The 7,947-nt window shown below is 40.7% G+C and overlaps 1 non-coding gene across 1 annotated transcript; it reads left to right on the forward strand.

The window, feature by feature from the left end:
- The first annotated feature begins 7,636 nt into the window (after positions 1-7,636).
- LOC146406984 (U6 spliceosomal RNA) lies at positions 7,637-7,740 on the forward strand. Its single transcript, XR_014834485.1, has one exon. It is a non-coding gene; the product is annotated as a U6 spliceosomal RNA (small nuclear RNA).
- The last annotated feature ends 207 nt before the right edge of the window (positions 7,741-7,947 follow it).

The following is a 7,947-nucleotide window of genomic DNA, read 5'->3' on the forward strand; positions in this document are numbered from 1 at the left end:
CTTTGGAGATTTTCTGCTGGAGAGGATAGGGCTTAATGTGTAATTAGGAGGGAACCCTTGCTGGGCTAGGAAGGAGAAGCATAAGACACTGGGACAGGTTATAGAAGCAGGACCTCTTTCCTTTATTTGCTTTCTTGAAAAAGTATGTCTGATGGTTATCAATTCAATTTCAGCAGCTGTATCATCAAGAAACTGTGAAATACATTTTAGAATCATGGAATTTAAACTTCAACAAATAGGTAGTGAGTATGCCTTCTATTTGTTGCCACTGTGCTGGGTGCCAGATACAATGTACAGAGCAGACACCTTGATATTGTCACAGAGCTTCCAGTCTGGTGGGGATATGGGTTGGTGAGCATTCAACTAAAGGCATGTTGATACTGTGACAGGGAAAGTGCAGGACACTGGGAGCATGTGGGGTCCCACAGATCAGAGAAAGCTTCTGGAAGAAGCAGCTGGTGAGCTGGCATCTCAAGGGTCTGCAGGGTTAGCCAGGTAATTGCATGATGGCCAGTGGTGGACATGTTGTGTGGAGATCGTGTAGGGTAGCAGGCAGATAAAGGGTTTGGAGAGGAACAAGTGTTTTGAGATGTGGCTCTGGGTAAAGTCATGCATATGGAAGTTGTAATCTCAGAGATGACATTTGGAACCATTTGGGAGATTGAGACTCTGTGCAGAGAGGACGAAGTGTGATGCCTAGTGTGGAATTTTGAGGAAAACCGAAGGTCCCTAAGATGAGAGGGAGGAGTCAGCAAAGGAAGAAGAGGAGGAGCAGAAAAGCAGAGGATGGTGGTGACATGGAAACCAGCTGAAGGTCCAACTTTAAAAGGGTCAATGTGGGAACAAGTGTTTGATGCTTCTGAAATGTCAGTTAGGGCTGCCTGACAGTGAACTGTGGCCTCAGTAAGATGTAGAATGTTATATACCTTGCCCAACCAGTTTTAAGAGACAGGGAGATGGGCACCAGATTCTAGTAATTGGAGAAATGAGCTACATGTGAAGAAATAGGGACTGAAATTTCAGAGAAGTTCTGAAGTTTGGGTATGAATAGAATAACAATTAAATGTTACAGTGCTAAATGTGAACAAGATCACCAAGGATCTACTAGACAAATTCCACAGGATTTAGTCTTTATCAGAAATGAGGATGATAGCAACTACAAATTCCTTTGCCTTTTCTAAAAGACTCATTTAATCCTTCTAACATAGCTAAAACTGAGTTGTTAATATTCTCATTTCCAAAGAGCCACTTTAGTGTATAAATAATACAACCTAATAAATAAATGGCCAATCCAGGTTTCAAAACCTAGTAGGTCAGGTTCCACAGTCTACTTCTCTATCCACAACATGGACATCTGTGCAAACTCAATGTATTGAACCATCAGTTATTTTCAAGAAAGCCCTATGCTTTATTTCTAACACACGGATGTTAGAAGTAACATCGTTACTCTGTTATACCACGCTATTGTTATCTCAAACCATGCTATTTAATGTGTTATCTTTGTTATCTCATTCCATGCTACTACAAATTTTCTACATTTCTGCTTTTTAGGGCTACACCCCTGGTGTATGAAGTTCCCAGGCTAGGGGTTGAATTGGAGCTACAACTGCCAGCCTCTACCACAGCCATGGCAACATGGGATCCAAGCTGCATCTGCGACCTACACCATAACTCACAGCAACACCAGATCCTAACCTACTGAGCAAGGCCAGGGATCAAACCTGCATCCTCATGAATAATGGGTTCATTATCACTGAGCCTCAATGGGAACTCCCAAATTCTCTGTGTTTTAAATAATTCATCATCCACTTCCAAATTAGGAGATGAGTTGGCCAAATAACAAACATTCTGATGATATTATACAATAAGTAAGATGAAATTATCAACTGGCAACTACTTCCGAGAGCCTAAAACATGATCAACAAACTTAACTGTAATAATTATAAAATAACCATATTTAATTATCCCAGGTTATTCATATAGATTTCTCAATTCTCTCCATACATTTATGAGCTGCATGGTAGACAAGACTCTTGAGAGTTATAGCCCCCGCCTCAGAGAGTGATTGAATTACCAACATTTCAGTGAATTCTCTGTAGAAAATACTGACCTAATGGCTTTTTTGGAGTCAAAATAACAAATACTTATGCCACCAACTTGCATGAATATGGGAGATTATTGGAAGAATGTAGGAGACATGCTAATGAGTAAAATGTGAGGGTTGGAAGAAAGCATCACTCTTGCCATCAATAGAGAAACCAGAAATTCAGCATTCACCTGGCACTCAGAGAAACTGGGTGTAGACCCTCAGCCCAACAGTGTGCCCAAAGCTCCCAAAGATGGGTTTTACTTACTGTTGGATTCACAGCATAGGCTGATTATTATGAGTCCTTGAGCTTCTCTGATGTTTCCCTTCCTTCAAGAAAGGGTCCATGCAGGTCCATGTGGTTCTGCTAGAGGGAACCAAGAGGTCAAGACAATTATAGATATCACCCTTTCCTTCCACCATTTTCTTACGGGGACCCAGAGTCCTCCATAGTCTGGGCCAATACCCTCACCAGGAATCCTGGTTCTTTTCATGAGATTATGGCTGTGGAGATTCTAATTCCAAGGTAATTATGTTTTCCTGCAGCACTTCACTCACAAGGGAGATGTCATGTCACATATAGTAACAGCTTGTCCTCTAGAAGAACAGGGTCCCCTTCCTAACCTCCTGGACCCATTCCCTGAGGTAGCTTTACCACATCCTGAGAACTTTAAAATCTCCTCTCTGTGGAGGAGCCTGTTTATTTGTTGGGAAAATAATCCATCTCCCAGAATCTCCGCCTTTGTCCCCAGAGTGTTTTCGTGAAGGACCCTGATCCTCAGTGGTGACCTCCTTCTCTCCTGACCTGTGTCCTCAGGTATCAAAGGTTTCAGCAGCCCTCAGATGCTGAGAGCAAAGGTTTGTTCTGTCTTAGAAGGTGGAGGTATTATCCAATCGCAATCATTTTACCTCGAGTAGACAAATAATTTGTATTTTTGCCAAAGACAAATTTCTTATTCAACTCTTTTACTTAGACATTTGAACAGTTCTTCTACTCAGAGTTTCTCAGCTGAGGACAGGAGATTCACTGATGATGTTGTCTCTCCTGAGAAGCTCACGTCACCGAAACTAGTGACCTTTGGTTGTTCATTCATTCAGTTGGTCCCACTGGGCTTCTCTTTCTCTGTCTCCGTCTCCCTCTGAGAACGCAGGGCAGTGAGGCCCAGGCCATCATGTCAGGTAGAAATTGCCTTCTTTCCTTTGCTTGTGTGTGATTCTTCACTTAAAGGCTTACAAGTTATATTCACTGAGGGTCTTATTGTGCAAGATTAGTCTTGCTGCTCCAATGGTAGTTTAAATTCATGATGAGGTAAGAACAATAAAGGGAAGTAAAAGAAAGGCAAAGGAACTGCACTCTCTATCATTTTCAAGACTGCAGATTTTTTGGTTTCTTGTGACAACTTTCCTAGAGAGTAAAAGCTGACCTTTGTTTTGTGGGCAAAAAGAAAACAAATGTAAGTCTGAATTTCATGAATGTGAAAGAAGGGAAGTGGTTTTCCCCTCACACACGTTATGTGTTCTATGTTAGCAAGCTTCCGTGCAGCACAGATGGGGACAAGGCTATGCAGAAGGGAAGGGTGAGGCCAGTATGAACAACAGGAAGGCAGAAGCATGGGCACTTCTGCCAGAGGCTCAGAGAAGACATACTCCTGGGTTACTTGACCTCCTTTAGCTTTGGAAGAGTAGCCATCTGATTTTTCTTTTATTTAATCCACATGTGATCATTTCTCAGAAGAAAAAGAAGTCACACTAACCAATTTATAAGAGACTGGAAACCAAAACCCCAGTTAGAAGAAGGCTAACCCTCTCTGACTGGATCTTGGAGATCAGCATTGCTGAGCATCTGTCTAGTTGATAAATCCACTCAGGCAATGAAAAGAGTGCTTTGAGAAAATTAGAATTAAGAAGGAAATTAGATGATTCCAGCAGATCCTGATCTTAATTTGGATTATAGTAATTGTGATAATAAAAATAATAAGTGAATTTTATTACATGCTTATTATAGACTAGCCACTTTCTAAGTGCTTTAAAATATTAACTCAATCCTCTCTGTAACCCTGTTTGGATCACACTCACTTATACAACTGGAGGGAAATGCACATCTGGAAAGGTGAACTATTCCAAAAGTACCAAAAATCCAAGGGCACACCTTAGGGAGAATCTTTACAATTGCTCATCTGAAAGAGCCCATTAAAGAAAGTGAAGGATAGAAATGGACAAGAGGTTGAGGGACCAAGAGAGGCCATGAAATGAAATCAGTAGAGGGAGGAGAATGAGATGACAAAGGATCCTTAATTCTACTTCAAATGCCAAAGAATTACTATCCATTATTTTGTAGGACAACACAGGGTGTGGTATGAGTCAAATGAACAAACTTTAAGTTCTAAGGAGAAGTAGACAAAATCACTACTCAGTAGTTAGAAAGGAGTAGACTTTTTGCCAACTGAAAAAAAAATAGAAATCTAAGATTTTATGAGTGATTTCTTCAATGAAATATAGTAAAATAGTTTTATTAACCCAACAGCTGCAGATCTCTAGAACTTATCTTTTTTTGAATTTTCTTGTGACTTGAAGGAAAAAGAAAAGCACCTAAGAATCTCCAGCCATATGAGCTCTGCCTTTTCTCCTTCAGAACCTCACACTTCCCAGAAGACCTCTTCAGGCTAGCCTGCTTTCTCACTCTCAGTGAAGACACCTCCATTTCTCACCTCCAGCCCAGACTGGACTTCCTGTTTTCTACTGAGAGTCCAATGAGAAATCTCTATCCTTTACTGTTCCCACCACTGTTTAAGATGTGGGTTCTGAAGAGGCGTTTCTATGACCAAGATGGAAGAGCATATGTGCTTCCTAGACAGAAGCAGTGAAGGTTTTCAAAGGGCTGCTTAGCAGGGACATTCTGTCTTGATCTTCAAAGTCGGCCATACAGCTTAGACTACTCTTGATTTAAATTTCTAGCTTCATCCATTTAATTGATCTAATTAATTTTCTATTTAAATTTCTTTCATCTAATAAAGAAATCATTTAAAAACTGTGGGGTTAAAGTAAATGTTACTAAAGTCTACATTAACTGATAAAATGACATTTTTAGCAGTAATTTAGGGATGATCTTTGCTTATTTTTTGGACCCTAATCCTCAGGAAGATTTCAATACTCTGACTTTAAATGTACCTACTCAGTGCATATGCACTAACTGGAAAGAAAAGAAAGATAATTAATCCATCAACATCCTCTTTCCTGTTTTCTAAATTCAATAAATGAATTTTCACAAAGTTTTTTGTTACTTTAGAAATGGAGATTTTCAATATGCATATTACTGGTATATATCCTTTTGGGAAGACTATTCTGCTTGTTGCTAAATGTAATCAAATATTTGCCTGTGTCCTTTTTAGTAAAGCATTATTTTATTGTGTTTGTTTTTCAAGGAGGCTGCATCATGACATAGTTTTAAGATAGTCTTAGGATTGGATTTACTCAAGGAATAATTTTTTTTTTATGACTTGATGAATCCTGGGGAGGAAACAGAAATTTGTAATGGGCACTGGAGTAACACTTGTTCCTTCCAATACTCTGCAGACTGCTATGATATCAGTGTCACCCATGCTGGGGACCCTACTAGTGGCCCCGTATTTGTGGGATAATTCTGTGCCCTCAGAATCCACTTTAGTCTTCTCATTCTCTGAGAAGGAATGTTCTGGAGAAACACTTGCTTCAGTGCAGCTCATCTGTATTGTCCCGTCTCCTGAGGACCTGCCATTCTTCCAGTATATACTTTAAACATCTCCGCTCTACCAAGTTCTCAAGCTGCTGCTGACTTTTAACTCCATGTTTTGTGTGATTGGGGTTTTTTTTGTTTGGTTGTTTGGTTGGTTTTTTTTGAGCAAATGAGAGTCTGATGAGCCCCTCTTAGTGCAATCGACATGTGGAAGCATCCAAATAGCAGCTCAGATGAGCACCTGGATTCTTTATCAACTCATCACATGTAGACATAGGAGCGTTGCCATTGCCACAGAATGTCATTCACTATCTTACAAGGATTAGGTCATTAGTCACTGCAGTCACTTATCTCCAATATACTCTGAAAGGAATTCAGAGCAAAGATCAGAAATGAGGCACTCTGTGCTCTGGAAAAAACTGGTAGTACAGGCCTTCATGTAATTAGATATTTTCAGGAGAAAATTTTATGAATCCAACCCTCTACTAGTTGCTGCTAGTCTGCTAGTACTACAATCAAATGTGTGTTTGATAGCACGTACCCCCTTCACCAAAATCACATGTATACTGACCTCCCTTCCACCTCTTTGGAGGAGTTTTTCAGTGCTATCTGAGAGGCTTTCACAGGCTATAGTCCCAAGTAAGTCCTCCCAACTACCCCCCCCCAAAAAAAAAGCTGAGGTCACAGTCTCATGCTGTGTGTTATTTTCAGTGAGCAGTTTTGGTAACCAAAGAAGGGACCCAGAACAGACTTCTCACCTTAGCCTTAACTCTGCAGGATCTGGAGCCTTGGTACCAGCAGGGTCTCTTGGGCCCATACACCTTGGAGAGTCCAGATGAATTTGGATGAGTCTGTCCTGGTTCTTGAATCTTCCAATTATTAGTTGATGATCTTGAGCTTTATTTGGTGGTGTATACTAAATACCTGCCCCCCAAGTTGAAAGATACTGGGGTGTGCCTCCCAGTTGAAAGAAACAACAGAGCCTGGTTAAAAAACACTGGGAATAAAGTTCTCCCCCCATTTGAAAGATACTGGGGAGAGCCCAGCTGAAAGACCCTAGGGATTTGCTCAGCTGAAAGGCACTGAACTTTCTGGGATGAGTGGTTAGGTAAGTCATCTTTCTTTAGTTCAGCTGCTTTAACAGAATTGATCAGGATAATGGTGAAGATATCACACGATAGGTTTGCTGCAAAGAAGAAAGACAAGACTCTTTCCAGTCAGTTAAGTCTTTCTCGAGCAGAGAATTTTATGGAAGTGATAGAGGCCATGTCCTCATACAATGCAGTTGTCCCATAGCGAAGCCCCCTCATTAATTAGAAGAGGTCATGTATAAGAATTGGCCATTCTGTTGTCACTGTAGTGACTTGGGTCGCTGCTGTGGCATGGGTTCAATCAATCCCTGCCTTGGGAACTTCTACATGCTGCAGACACAGCCAAACAACAACAACAAAATCATTGAAAAAAAAGAATTGGCCATTCAGTGATTCAAGCACCCAAGGTGGTCTTAGAAACTGAGACATGTAAGAGAGGGGAAAGGACTCTATGGTCTAGTAGAGTTATGCACACAAGCAGCACACTAGCCCACCACACAAATTCATTAGTTAATTTTATCCCCAGCAAATTCAACTTTAAAATGGGAACTGGAATCAGAGAATCAAGGATCATCAGAAAGTGAGACTCTAACAACCCAGCTGGGTTTATATACATTCAAAACTTAAAATGTACTTACTTAACTGGGAATTAAAGGAAAATCTTGCCCTGAAAATGGCCAAGATAGGGCTCTTTTAGTGCATACGCAGTTATGAAAGAGAAAGCTAGCTTAATAAACATCTTTTCCAGTGCTCGCTTCAGATGCACATATACTAAAATTAGAATGAGACAGAGATTAGCATGGCCCCTGCGCAAAGATGACACTCAGATTTGTGAAGCATTCCATAATTTTTTATTTTTTATTTTTACTTTTTTATCTTTCATCTTCTCAGGGCCATGCCCATGGCATATGGAGGTTCCCAGGTTAAGAGTATAATTGGAGCTACGGCTGCTGGCCTACACCAGAGCCATAGCAATGCCAGATCCAAGCCTTGTCTGCAACCTACACCACAGCTCATGGCAACACCAGATCTTTAACCCACTGAGCAACGCCATGGAT

Source organism: Sus scrofa, chromosome 1 (assembly GCF_054392235.1).
Source record: "Sus scrofa isolate SSC_HxYL_T2T_F1_AM1 chromosome 1, Sscrofa_HxYL_maternal_Yorkshire_Landrace_v2.0, whole genome shotgun sequence".
Classification (NCBI taxonomy): Eukaryota; Metazoa; Chordata; class Mammalia; order Artiodactyla; family Suidae; genus Sus; species Sus scrofa.